The sequence below is a fragment of the Drosophila teissieri genome, chromosome 2L (assembly GCF_016746235.2).
Source record: "Drosophila teissieri strain GT53w chromosome 2L, Prin_Dtei_1.1, whole genome shotgun sequence".
In the NCBI taxonomy this organism is placed as follows: domain Eukaryota; kingdom Metazoa; phylum Arthropoda; class Insecta; order Diptera; family Drosophilidae; genus Drosophila; species Drosophila teissieri.
The window spans coordinates 24,471,856-24,487,391 of record NC_053029.1 but is presented as its reverse complement, the minus strand read 5'-3'; positions in this window follow the sequence as shown (position 1 = coordinate 24,487,391).

Here is a 15,536-nt window from a genome sequence, read left to right as displayed (position 1 = left end):
TGCAGAACAGCAACGTTATACATACACACACACATACACACAAACATGTGCATATATACATATGTATATAAGAGCCGTCTGCGAACAGCGAATAAATGCGAATAAATTCTTATTCTTATTGTGATGTTCATCGAGAGTCGACGTGTTTTTACTGAATATATTCGCAGACAAGTTATGTCTCTAATTAAAATATTGATACCCTCTAAACCACGGTTGGTAACCAGCGCAAATGGTAATGCCGTTATGTTATTGCACAAAGTAGAAGGAAAATGTAGGGTAGTCGAGTATTATAGCAAATGCACAACGTTATCAGAATCTAAATACCACTCTTGTTACGTCGGTGTATTCGTGCCTCTGTCCTGGGAAAGGACTCAGGCCGAGGGAGGGGCATCCGATGTTCAGGCACCAAGATGCCGGCGTAAGCTCGTCGATTTTGGGTTCGTCAGTCAACAGTCCTCACTGCCCCACAAGCTGTAGCTTGATGGTAAAACGATCGGGCAATGTTTCGGCCACGTTCCCTCCCCTTCATGCATCCGCATGCCTGATGAATCGTCGCGGGCCGCGCAATACGATCCCCTTTTGTCAAGGTTGTCCGTCAAACGTTATGTCATCGTTTTTGACCTACTCCACTTCGCGCGTCAGCACCCCTGGAAATGTTTACCTACTCAGTTACAATAATAGCATAATTTTGTTGAGTAATAGATTGTTGGCTAGTGCCATGTAATACAAACAAGAATTAAAAAGCTAGCATACAAAATTTATGATAAGTGGGCTATAAAGCGAAGTCGAATCATCAAAGCAGAGTGCCATAACAAAAATTGGCTATCAGACTAAAACGTCTGAGGCTTGTTGCATAAAAAAACAAGCGATACTCGCTGAAAATTATTAAAAAAAAATAAACAAAAATTAATATAATGAAATAAATGCTGTAAGAACAAAAATATAAACCTGACTCAAATATACTTATATTTACTGATGGTGTAAAAATAACATGAGCACGAGAATGTATTGTAAACGCTTGAACCAACTCCGGTGCGACGCTTTGCTTAATTAATTTTTTCTTTATTATCGACTTTACTCTCCAAGAACTAGCGAATGCCGCGCTTTGCTTCTTCGTTTTACTTATGCTCTCTCATGCGTGTCTGTATGCGTGAGAGCTAGGTGTATGTACATTGTTATCTTTTAAAGCTAGTTTATAAGTAAGAGCGGGACAACAGTATTGTTCTTACTTATAACGGGGATATGATCGTATACTTCTCTCTGCCACCATGGCCGTCCTGACTAGCTGATCCCCTGATCATGGTTTACATTTTTTTGTCTGTAGTTACATATATAATGATTTTGTATCTTAAAAATTTATATAATTGCACGTACTATATATGTTTGTTGACCTTGTTAACAGTGTTTAATTGTGTGTTCGTTTATTTTTCTTATTGCCTATCCAATGTTTAATGTTTTGAATGCTCCAGACACCTTGGTACGGGTTACGGGATACCTGGAAACCTTCTACGTCTTTTAATAATAATCTGTCGTTTCTCAATATTTTGAAAATCATATATGGACCTTTACATTTTGGAATCAATTTTCTAGAAATACCTGCTGTGCTGTCGAAATTTTTTACCATTACATAATCTCCTATTTTGTATTCAGAAGGCTTTCTGGCGGACTTATCATATTGTGTTTTGTTATACTCTTGAGCTTTGCCTTGATTATTTTCTGCTTCGCTCCTAATCTTCTCTAAATCCCTATCTTCTGGAGTGTTATCTAATTCTTCTAGTTTTTCTTTCAATTCGTCTACTATTTTTCCTCTTTGCTCTAAACCAAAAAGCACTTTGCTTGGAGTTTGCTTGATACTGCGGTGTTGTGTATTATTTAGAACGTGCTCCACTTTATCTATTACTGTATCCCAATATATACATTTCTCTGGTTCTACCAGTTTCGCTATCATTGGACCTAAACTTCTGTTGACTCCTTCAACCTGTCCGTTCGCCTGTGGTGATCCAGTCGCAATCTTCATATGCATAACATCAAACTCTAACATAAAATCATCAAACTCCTTGGATGTAAAACAACTTCCCCTGTCTGAAATAATGCATCTAGGCTTGCTGTATGCTCTAAAATAGTCTTTTAAAGCTGTTATGACTTCTCTTGTATTGGTGGTCTTTGTAGTGTATAAACGTACGAACTTAGTAAAACTGTCGATGACAACAAAAATATGTTTTTTGGATCTACCCGAGTCGACTGGGCCGTAATGATCGATACGTATTAGTTCAAACGGTTGACTACCTTTTGGAATGCAGTGCAGAAATCCCTCCTTACCCGTCTTAGGGGAGAACGCAACACATTTTAAACAATTTTCTATATGGCCTAAACATTTGTCTTTGGCATTGGGAAACCAATAAGATTTCAAAATTATATCTAACATTTTGTCTCTACCTATGTGTCCGATCTCATTGTGATATTTATATAGAATATGATCTTCCATGTCTGTGGGAACATAAAATAATAGTCTGCCGTCGTTACATTTTCTATAAATTATTCCGTTTCTCATTTCGTATAACTTATGTTCATTTTCCTCTAACAGTTTTCTAATTTCTTGAATTTTTTGATCTTTGGCTTGGCAAATTACTAAATTGTCTTCAAACGTATTCGATTCTACTATCATGATATTCGTACATCTACTAAGAGCATCTACATGCTGCATTCTTTTACCTTCTCTATGTATAAGTTCATAGTCGTAGTTCTGGAGCTCTAACGCCCATTTAGCTATTCGTGGATTAAGATCAATCTTATTCAGTGTTAAAGTAAGTGAATTACAATCAGTAATAATTTTAAAGCGTTTTCCATACAAGTATATTCTAAATCGTCTCAGTGCGTGAATAATTGCCATCGTCTCCAGTTCGAAACTGTGATATTTTGCCTCAGCGACTGTTGAACGTTTTGAAAAATAAAATATGGGGTGCAATTTTCCATCCTCTTTCTTTTGACATAATACGGCACCGAAGCCAAGAGCGCTTGCATCACAGTGCAGCTCTATCTCGTCTTTGAAATTATAAATGGCTAAAACCGGCGCCTGCACTAACTTTTCCTTGAGCGTAGAAAAACAGCTCATTTCTTTTTCTCCAAATTTCAATTTCTCGTCTTTTCTCAAGAGGTCGTATAACGGTTTCGCTAATGTTGAATAATCTTTTATGAATCTACGAAAGTATGAACATAAACCTAGGAAACTTTGAACGGATTGTATCTTGTCTGGAATTGGAAAATGTTGTATGGCATCTATACCTTTATCATCTGCCCTAATGCCTTCGCTGTTTATAATGAATCCTAAATACTTAATATTTGTTTGAAGAAACTCACATTTATCCATTCTTAATTCTAATTTATTTTGAGCTAATCTGAGAAACACTTCCTTTAAGGTTCTTAAGTGTTCCTCCGTGTCCTTGCTGGCGATCATGATGTCGTCCATGTATACAATTACTTTGTTGTCCCTAATGGGATCCTCGAAAATTTTGTTTACAAATCTTTGAAACACTGCCGATGCAGTTTTTAGCCCCATTGGCATTCTGAGAAACTCGAATTGACCTAACGGTGTAACAAATGAGGTGTATCTAACCGAATCCTTATTAACAAATACATGAAAATAACCGTTTTTTAAATCAAGTTTCGAAAAAATTTTCTTGTTAACTAGTTTGTCTAAGAGGTCATCGATAGGCGGTATCGGATAATTGTCCTTGATTAATATCTTGTTTAGTTTTCTAAAGTCTATGCATAGTCGTATGTCTCCCGTTTTCTTTTTAACTAAAACTATTGGCGAAGCATATTCGGATTCACTAGGTCGAATAATCCCTTCTTTCATATATTCATCTAACAATTTTTGTAATTTCTCCTTTTCTGAGTAGGCAAGCCTTCTTGGTGCGCAGCTAAATGGTTTTGACGTTTCTAAACATAGTTTTATTTCACATCTGACTAGAGGTTCGGTAGGCTTTCTAACATCTAAGTAGTTGCTTTTGATAATCTCTTTCAATTGACAGTTTAAGGCTCGGTCATTTTCTGCGCCGCATATGTAATTCATTTGCTCATCCTCTTCGTAATCAATGCTAAAGATTTCTCTAACTGCTTTTTCATAACTGGGCATAACTGTATTATAAAATTTCTGACTAAGTGCGGAATCCGTTGTAACGCTGCCTAAAGGAATAACTGTTTCGTTCAGTGTTTTACTAACTGCAGGATTAACTGTTTTACTACTCGTTTCGATATCTGCTATACTAACTGTTCCATAACCTGTTTCACTAACTGTTTTACTAACTGTTTCATAACCTGTCTCACTAACTGTATTACTAACTGTATCACTAACTGTATTACTAACTGTATCACTAACTGTATTACTAACTGTATCACTAACTGTATTACTAACTGTATTACTAACTGTATTTCTAACTGTATTACTAACTGTATCACTAACTGTATTACTAACTGTATCACTAACTGTATTAATAACTGTCTCACTAACTGTATTACTAACTGTCTCGCTAACTGTCTCATTGTCTAAGGTACTAACTGTTTCCTCATTTAATGGGTTAACCGTAATCCTTCCCAAAGTATCTGGATCCAGTTTAAGCTGGCAAGCTTCCATAAAATTTCGTCCAAGGATTACATTATGACTCATAGACCCGTCTGGAACTACGTATAAATCAAAATAACATTTTATTCTTTCTTTTGTACTGTAACATAAGGTTTTTCCGAGTATTATTAGTTGGCTTTTATTTAGCCCGAAATAGTTTTCAGCAGCAGACTCTAAATTGACTTCACTGGATATACTGCTTAGTTTTGCAAATGATATTGGACTCCCGGTGGCTATGAGGCATTCTGTAATTAGTAGGGTTTTATAGCTACTGTGAAAAAAAATCTTAACATGCCTTACATAATTGTTGATATTGGCGCTCTTGCGCTCCGGGCATTGTCCGACGAAGTGTCCGAACGCTCCACAAGCGTAGCAGGTTCCGGGCTCTCTCTTTGGCTTCAGGCACTCCTTGGCGAAGTGTCCTTTTGAGTTGCAGTTGGCGCAACGCAACTCCTTCTTAGTTGGACCTCCTTCAAAGAGGCGTTTTGGCGAACTATTATCAGGCTTGTGCTTTGGCAGACGTACTTCCGAGAAGGCTCTCAAAACCTGCATCGGTTCGGAAAAACACTGTATGCGAGCCTGATTGCGTAGCGCTGGTGCCGGAATTCCCTCGATAATGTTTTCCAGGAGTTCCTCCAGATCGATGTTGATGCCGTTGGCCAGCATCATCTTGTCCTCGAAATAAGCCGCAAATTTCTCCTCTGAACGCCATTCCCGCTTTTGGAATGCGCTCCTCAATTCTCCTTTGGACATTTTGACCCCAAATGACATAATTAACTGACATCCAGAATTCGCGTGGTGTTTGCGTGCAGCCAACGTTGTGCACTCCCTTTCAGCTTGGCAATTAGAAGCATATGCAAGCAGCCGTCGTCCAAATTGTAGATCTTGCCGATGTTCTGGAACTGTGTGACCCAATTACGCACACACACGCTGCCGTCGTACTCCATGGTGACCTCTTTTGCCAAGGCAAGCGCTGCTGCTGGCGATTCCAAGAGTTTGTTTACATTTGTACTCTGGCGTTAATCATCACTGCTAGCGGTCTCCTTTCCAACACTGGTATCTCCCTCAATAATGTTATCGGCAGTGATGGTCACTTTGGTGCTGTTAGCTTTAACATTGGTGCTGTTAGCGCACCTGTTAACATTGCCATCATTTTCAATGTTATTTTCGATGACGTCATGGGCTTGGCCAGCACGAACGGACTTGTTCTTGCTCGCCTCGTCGATTTCTGTGTAAATGCTCTGCAACACGGCCATGTTTGCATCTATTTCGTCACGAATTTTCTGCAGGGTGGCTTTTTCGGCATCCACTAGCGATAACTGCTCCAAATCCAGACTTTCTAGGGTCTCTGACGCCGCCGATTGCGCGTCTAACGGGGTCGCTGGTGTGTCTCCCTCTTGCAGCTCTCGTTGTGCTAGCTGCGATGCAGCTCCATCCGTTGCTTCCGTTGCTGATCCGTTGTTTGACGGTGGATCGCCACGTATTTCCGGAGAAATGGCTTGGAGACGCCCTATCAACTCCGCTTTAGTGCCGGAAGTTTGGCGTCCAAGGGCTCCCAACCATTTTTTTAGTTGTTGCACCGAGAATTGATTTAATATGGTGTCAGGCATAGTGAGTAATGACCACTTCTGATGTTGTAAACGCTTGAACCAACTCCGGTGCGACGCTTTGCTTAATTAAGTTTTTCTTTATTATCGACTTTACTCTCCAAGAACTAGCGACCGAATGCCGCGCTATGCTTCTTCGTTTTACTTATGCTCTCTCATGCGTTTCTGTATGCGTAAGAGCTAGGTGTATGTACATTGTTATCTCTTAAAGTAAGTCTTATAAGTAAGAGCGGGACAACAGTATTGTTCTTACTTATAACGGGGATATGATCGTATACTTCTCTCTGCCACCATGGGCTTCATACGTTAACCTAAACTACTACATGATACATACATGGTACTGTGGGCCTAAAGGGTATCTATCCTACTACAATATGTATATAGATTAAAATAAAAAAACTTAAGAACAGGGTTCCGTCAAACATACCCCATTTTAATCCGGAGCGATGAGATCTCGACGCGTTGGATCCTGGGTGTTGCTATATAAGTTATGAACCCTCTTCCCTTCCCCTTTGCCTTACCCCCTCCCACCAGCCTGCCTAACACGCGCTTCCTCCTCTTACGCCACTTGACGGTCACCCAACTCCGCTATGCCCACTTCAAAACGCTGACTTCGCCCCCTCCCTCACCCAGCAACGCAACAGTGTATTCAATGACCCCCCGATTGCGATGCACTGCGTCGGCAGGCGACACAGCTACAAGACCGCTACGCCAGGCGACACAGCTACAAGACCGCTACGCCGGCCAACGACACTTCTTGTTGTTGGCCGTGATCGCGCCGCCGAAAAACTGCTGCATCTGCAATTGTTGTTGCAGAGCGGCAGAACCGCCGGACGTTGGGTAAGCGACCGCCGACTTGGCATGGATCAAATTACGGCCGCTTACCCAAGTGCTTTACGGAGTCGCCCCTCACCCCGCACCGGCCACAAATACTTCCCACGACTCTGGAGCCGCGGCTCTAGTGCTAACCAGGCCCGGCGACAGAAGTCAGTCTTTGATTGACACCAGAACGGAGCCGACTGCAATCCTGCTTTTATTTCAAATCGAATCTTCTCGCCTGAATTATTTCAATAAATAGAATTATAACGTTTAATCATCTGACTCGTCTATTTACTGAGGACCTCCACTTCCATCATCATAGAATGACAACGATTTGGGCTACTCTCACTAGGTGAGCTATTCGGTGACAAGAGGTTGTCACCCCCCCTGCAACTATGAGTTGCATAACTGGCGCCCGAACCAAAAAAATTAAATAAAGCAAAGAAATAAATTGAAACAAGAAAAAGAAGAAAAATGAAATGTGGAAATGTGAAAAATTGGAAAAATTAGAGTGACAGTGATGTGACAGTGAACAATTAAACAATAGAAACGACCACCCGCCGCGGTGAGAATGCCCCTACAGTCTGTAGCGGGAATAACATTCTGCACGGGCGTAAAAAAGTCGCACATAACTAATTAAAAAGACCACCCGCCACAGCGTTAATACTGTCTCCATCCAGGAGCGATATACGCGGGCGCAAAAGCGTCTTCATAAAAAATAATAGTGAAAGCCTATGTAACGACCCACTGCGGCGATTTGCCTACACTCGTTGTAGCCTATTCGCGAGTGCAATGTACATAGTGCCGAAAAGAAAAAAGGAATAAATAAAAAGGAAAAGATGAAATAATCACAATAAACTCTAACTGAAATATGTGGTAATCTGCTGGATAAACTGAGTGGTGTGGAGGCACCCGAACAAGCTGCCCAGTAGATTGTGTGGCAACCGTACCATTAGTAGGCCAAGGCCAAAAAGGAAGAATACGGACCACCGCACCCAGTTCACTAAATTCACTCGTCACTGTCTAAATAAAAAAAAAAAACCAAAACCACATGAAAAATAAAAAGAATAAAAAATGAAACTTAAACAAATAAAAAAAAAAAAACGAAAAACCGTTGCCCACATTGCTTGAATTTTCTAAAAAGAAACATCTTTATCTTTCCTCAGATTTTAAAAGAAGTACACAACAGACAACAATACACGTCAACACGCAAACATCGATTGTCAAGGGTGAGTGAAACCGCATTTACATCCAGTTTTCGCTTTCCTATAATAAAAGATAAAAATACGTCCTAAATATTGATTTTCTATAATAAAAAATAAAACAAGAGAGAACGCTATAGTCGAGTTCCCAGACTATCTGATACCCGTTACTCAGCTAGTGGAAGTGCGAAGAGAGTCTTTAACACTGACAGTTTTTGGCGGCTTTTGGGCGTTAGAGTGGGCGTGGCAAAATGTTTTTTGGCAAATCGATAGAAATTCACAAGACTAATACAAAAATGAAAAAATATCAAAACATTTTTCAAAAGTGTGGGCGTAGCAGTTTTGGGCGGTTTGTGGGCGTTAGAGTGGGCGTGGCAACATGAATCGACAAACTTGCGCTGCGTCTATGTCTCTGGAGTCAGTATGCTTAATATCAACATTCTATCTTTTGTAGTTCCTGAGATCTCGACGTTCATACGGACAGACAGACGGACAGACGGACAGACGGACGGACGGACAGACGGACAGACGGACAGACGGACAGACGGACGGACAGACGGACATGGCCAGATCGACTCGGCTATTGATCCTGATCAAGAATATATATACTTTATATGTTCGGAATCGCTTCCTTCTGCCTGTTACATACTTTTCAACGAATCTAGTATACCCTTTTACTCTACGAGTAACGGGTATAAATACGTTCTAAATATTGATTTTCTATAATAAAAATAAAAATACGTTCTAAATATTAATTTCCCATAATAAAAAATAAAAAAATACGTTCTAGATATTGATTTTCTATAATAAAAAATAGGATACGTTCTAGTTATTGATTTTCAAAAAAAAAATATAAAAAATAAAATACGCCCTACAAATTGACTCTCTAAAATAAAAATTAAAAATACGAACCCTTGGTTGACCGTCCGCCTGTCCGATCCTATCTACTTCCGATACCCCTACGCTCATAGAAATGGAAGAGATTAAAGAATCCCTTAACGCGCTCCTTGCTCAGTTGACCGGGTTACAGGATGATATGAGAAAGATAAATGGTAGACTCAGTACGCTAGAGACCGAAAACGAAAGTCGTAATCCGGTGGTCACGCCTCCGGTGCCATTGGCGCGTGCGCGCAATGAATACGAATTGAAGGAAGTCTTTACGCTTCCAGATTGCGTTAAGGAGCTTCAGACATTCGAAGGTCAGGCCGAGAGATACGTTTCATGGGTTAACCGCGCACAGGCAATTCTAAACGATTACGAGGTTATCAAAGGGAGACCTCTGTACCGCGCCATAGTCTGCCACATTAGGCAAAAAATAAGAGGCGAGGCTGAGGAAGCTCTTGACTCTTATGGGGTTCAAGACGACGACTGGCCGGAAATCAAGAGAGTTCTGGCACTGCACTACGCGGACAAGCGCGATGTGCGTACGCTAGAATATCAGCTTGGCCAACTGACCCAGGGGAACAAAACTCTAGAGGAGTATTATCTGGAGGTGAATAAGCACCTTTCCCTTATCCTCAACGGATTGAAGGCTATGGGTTATCCAATGGAGGCAGTTAGGGCCCTCTCAGAACACTCGAGGGACAAGGCCCTTGATGTCTTTATCCGGGGAGTCGGCAATGATGCCTCGAGGTTACTGGTCATGCGCAGACCAAAAGATTTACAAGAAGCATACTTCTTTTGCAAGGAGTTACAGGCTGTTGCCCCAAGAGTGGGTCACTTTACCCAGTCCTCCGCGCCGGCGAGTTTTGTGCCAAATACCCGGTTCTACCGGCCGCCAAACGCTCCTCGCTTTTCTTCCCCCTATCAGGGAAACGGTAGACCTTCACTAGGCTCGGGATATGGTGGGCCCCAAAACAACAACCGCTTCCAGGGCCCGAGGCCAGCCATAAAAATGGAGTCGAACCGGTCGGGCCAATCCCACCGCTCAGACTATAGGTCCCCACAGAACGAGGGTTCTGGAATAAAGCGAACATCGAACGAATACCAGAACCCGTTCCAAAGGGCAACAAAACTATATCACATGGAGCCCATAACCGACCCTTCTATTACAATTCCTGTTGAGCATGGCGAGGTCCTTCCAGCTGATCGCTACTACGATCAGCTCGGTGCTGAAGACGCTAGGATGCCTCGTCAGGAGGCTGTGGAAGAGAGGGACGACCCTGCAATGGGAACTGAAGGCCCAAATTTTATGACCGAGGCCTCTCCAGCGTCCCATACCTAGAATACGAAGGGAAAGATGGGGCTAAATTACAATTTCTGATCGATACCGGCGCAAACAAAAATTTCATCAGCCCCAGAATCGCCGCCGGGTCGACTGTCCTCCCTATCCCCTTCCGCGTCCAATCGGCTACGGGCTCCGTTACAATAACGCGCTGCGTAGCCGGGAAGTTTTTTAAGAAATTAGGAAATGACCTGACCCTCACCTTCTTCGTCCTCCCCGGTCTGAATACCTTCGATGGTATCATAGGGGACGACACCCTCAAAGATCTAAAGGCTTTAGTAGACAGAAAGAACAACTGCTTGGTCATATCCCCTGGAATAAAGATCCCCCTTCTTGCCAAAAGGTCCCCCAACGTGAATGCCTTAATAGACCCAACACATCCGGATGGTGTAAAACAGACCCTAAAGGCCTTAATTGACGAGTATTCGCAGCTCTTCGACCCCTTGTCACCGGGCGAGGCCGTCGATACTTGTGTAAGGGCAGAAATCCGCACAAACACTTCAGACCCAATTTACGCGAAAAGTTACCCCTACCCAGCGAACTTGAGGTCTGAAGTGGATAAACAAATCAGGGAACTCTTGACTGAGGGTATCATACGTCCGTCTAAAAGTCCGTATAACTCTCCGGTGTGGATAGTACCGAAAAAGCCGAAACCGGATGGCGAAAAGCAATGGCGATTAGTCATCGACTTTAAACGTCTGAATGCGGTCACGATTTCCGACACCTACCCGATCCCGGACATAAATTCCACGCTGGCTAGCCTCGGCGGAGCCAAATATTTTACAACACTTGACCTTACTTCGGGGTTTCACCAAATACACATGAAACCATCCGACACCGTGAAAACGGCATTTTCCACCCTTAACGGGAAATATGAGTTCCTCCGCCTTGCCTTCGGTTTGAAAAACGCCCCGGCTATCTTCCAACGTATGATCGATGATGTCCTTCGGGAACACATCGGCAAAATTTGTTACGTATATATTGACGATATCATCGTCTTTAGTAACGATTATGATAGCCACTGGGAAAACCTTCGTCTGGTCTTCGAGTGTCTTAAAAAGGCCCGGCTTCAAGTTAATCTGACCAAAACTCAATTCTTGTCCACCCAGGTCGAGTTTCTCGGCTATATTGTCAGTCATGACGGTATCAGAGCGGACATTAAAAAGGTCGAAGCCATATCAAAAATGAAACCCCCTGGCAATATCAAGGAACTGAAAAGCTTCCTTGGGATGACATCCTATTATAGGAAGTTTATTCGCGATTATGCAAAAATCGCCAAACCTTTGACCAATTTGACCCGCGGGGAATCCGCTCGCGTTAAGGCGAACCAGTCTAAAAGAGTCCCGGTCGAGCTCGATGACACGGCCCTACAGGCTTTTGACGACCTCAAGGCAACCCTATCCTCCTCAGAAGTGCTTGCCTTCCCAGACTTCAGCAAGCCATTCCATTTGACCACAGATGCGTCTAACTATGCTCTGGGAGCTGTATTGTCGCAAGACATTGAGGGAAAAGACCGCCCCATAGCTTACATCTCGCGCACTCTGTCCAAAACTGAAGAAAACTATGCCACTATAGAAAAGGAGATGCTTGCTATAGTATGGGCACTGGACAACCTCAGGTCCTATTTGTATGGCGCTGCATCCGTTAAGGTCTATACAGACCACCAACCTTTGACGCTTGCGCTAGGAAGTAGAAATTTCAATGCCAAATTGAAACGTTGGAAGGCGAGAATTGAGGAGTACAACTGCGTACTCATTTACAAGCCTGGTAAATCCAACGTCGTTGCCGACGCCTTGTCTCGTATTCTTCAGATGAACCGTTCAGACACTGCATCGGCTACTGAAGGGGGCTCCACCATTCATAGCGCGGACGAAGACTCGTCTCACCTACTCCCCCACGTAGAAGTCCCAACCGATCGGAATATTTGTGCGAGCAACCGCACAGGGGATTCGTGCGTCATCTTATTCCGGTTGGAGTTGGTCTTCTATCCGATTTGGTCGTTACCCTGGGAAAATACCTCAAACCATCGGTGATCAACGGGGTTAAGATTCCGGAAATTTACCTGTCATCATTCCAACATCAATGCTTAGAGAATTTTGCCTCGTTCAAAATACGATTAACGCAAAAAATCTACTTGAGCTGTATAGACAAGTTCACTAAATTTGCCAAACTCTTCCCATTAGAATCAAAATCTTCAATTCATCTACGAGAAAGACTAGTAGAGGTGCTTCACTATTTCACCGTCCCGAAGGTATTGGTCTCAGATAATGAGAGGGGCCTCCTGTGCCCGACGGTACTGAACTATTTGCGTACGCTGGGGATTGCACTCTACAATACTCCGACTCAGAAAAGCGAAGTCAATGGTCAAATCGAGAGGTTTCACTCCACCTTCCTTGAGATTTACCGATGCCTGAAAGGTGAACACCCTGACTTCAAGTTCAACGAATTGGTCGCTATAGCGGTGGACAGATACAACAATTCTGTTCACTCGGTGACTGAGAATAAGCCGGCGGACCTGTTCTTCGACCGCTCAGCCAGGATCAACTACCAGGGTCTGACAAACTTCAGGACAAAGGTCCTAGAGGATGTTAGAGGCTTAATAGAATATAGGCAGAAACTCACTAACGCGACCCACAATAAGACCCGTTTCGAACCCGTGTCTTACGATCAAGGAGACAGGGTATTTGTCGCAAATAAACAAATTAAGACCAAAGATAAGCCGCGTTTCAGGGCCGAAGAGGTTGCTGAGGATAGGAACGTGACGGTTAAAACTAAGACAGGCAAAATTTTCCATAAGTCCGATTTGCGGAAATAAACAAGAATCATAGTAATAATAATAAAAAAAAATATATAACAAAATATAAAAAAAGATAAAGATAAAAAAGCGCTGGACAGTACATGTGTGTTTCACAAACTTTCTTACACACACACACTTGTGCCCCTCCCTTACTACACGTAACCCTAAGCACACAATGAGGAATCAAACACCTACCCCAAAAAATTTAATACTGCAAGCTACATTTTTTAATTGCAAGCATCATCGTGGCCCAAATGGTGGGAGCTGCGGACATCTTCAAATATGAAGCTCCGGTTGTGCCGCTGCAGGAAGGCACAGTTTGGCGGGTCAACGGTCGATTCAAACTGGAACATGTAATCGACTTGGCAAGGCTCGAGGCACTGGTTCAGGAGGTTCAACGTGAGGCTAAGCTATTAATGGATCCCAGGATTGAAGCGCTGGTAACACACTACCTGGAAGAATCGCGGGAAGGCCTGTCAAGACTGATGGGAACGCGGCGCGGACGACGTTCACTGGACTGGATTGGGTCCGCGTGGAAGTGGATTGCGGGTTCTCCGGACGCATCGGATTGGGACGCCATACTTCGCGCACAGGAAAACGTCGTCAAAACAGCCGACCAGCAAGTAAGGATAAACGCTGGCCTGTTCGACGCCTCACACGAGTCCCTGAGACAACTGAACGAGGTAGCTGCGAGGGTCAATGCCATCGATGGAGATGTACATACGGCAACGAGCTACTGCACAAGGCCCTGATCATCGATAGCCAGGTCGGCGAGCTGACCCAAGCTTGCCAATTGGCTAAGACAGGAATTGTAAACTCCCGCTTACTTGACCACGGGAGGTACAAACAATTTTGACGAGGTCAGGAACTTGCCGTACCAGAATACAGTAGAAGCACTGGAATTTTCCCGCCCGTCTGTGCTAACAAATGGAACGGCGCTGCTGTACATTTTGTCTATGCCCAAGGTCGCCCCCAAGGACTACCGCCTTCTGCTTCTTCTTCCGACAACGCATGGAGGGAAACAAGTCATGGTCAAACATGACAAGGTCGCCGTAACCACCGAAGAGACCTACGCCGTAGTAGACGACTGCCTCTCCATGGGAAACACGACCGTTTGCCCGGAGACGAGTCTTCTGAAGCTGGACGAGAACGGATGCATCCCCAAGCTGCTAAAGGGCGGCCAGGCTAAATGCGAACTTCTCAGGAGCAATGAGGAGCGCATGGTCGAGGATGGGACAATGTTCCTGTCTAATTTCAACGGGACGATGGAGGTCGGATCCAGAACCCACCACTTGGCTGGAACTTACATAGTCCAGTTCGCAAATGAGACGATCAGTGTGGCCGGAAGAACTTACACGAGCTACTCCTCGACGCACTTTACAGTCATGCCGGCAGTACTCACTTCTATAACTGCCACGGGATACGCGCCTTCACTGCACTACGTCAACGCCTTTAATATGGAGAACCTGAAGAGACTCTCCGGTATGTCCGAGAAGGTCTCCTTCTCCTTCCTGGTGGAAGCATTGGTCGCCTTCGTTATCGGAGTGGCCCTATACACCGTATGGAGGAAGTTAACATCGACCAAGGGGATCCCAATCATAAAAGACGGCACATTGGACCTGGAGGTACAAGAAGCTAACAGGGCACCCAAGGCCCAATAATCTGCGGGACGCAGATCTTGAGGGGGGAGGAGTTATGAACCCTCTTCCCTTCCCCTTTGCCTTACCCCCTCCCACCAGCCAGCCTAACACGCGCTTCCTCCTCTTACGCCACTTGACGGTCACCCAACTCCGCTATGCCCACTTCAAAACGCTGACTTCGCCCCCTCCCTCACCCAGCAACGCAACAGTGTATTCAATGCCCCGCCGATTGCGATGCGCTGCGTCGGCAGGCGACACAGCTACAAGACCGCTACGCCAGGCGACACAGCTACAAGACCGCTACGCCGGCCAACGACACTTCTTGTTGTTGGCCGTGATCGCGCCGCCGAAAAACTGCTGCATCTGCAATTGTTGTTGCAGAGCGGCAGAACCGCCGGACGTTGGGTAAGCGACCGCCGACTTGGCATGGATCAAATTACGGCCGCTTACCCAAGTGCTTTACGGAGTCGCCCCTCACCCCGCACCGGCCACAAATACTTCCCACGACTCTGGAGCCGCGGCTCTAGTGCTAACCAGGCCCGGCGACAGAAGTCAGTCTTTGATTGACACCAGAACGGAGCCGACTGCAATCCTGCTTTTATTTCAAATCGAATCTTCTCGCCTGA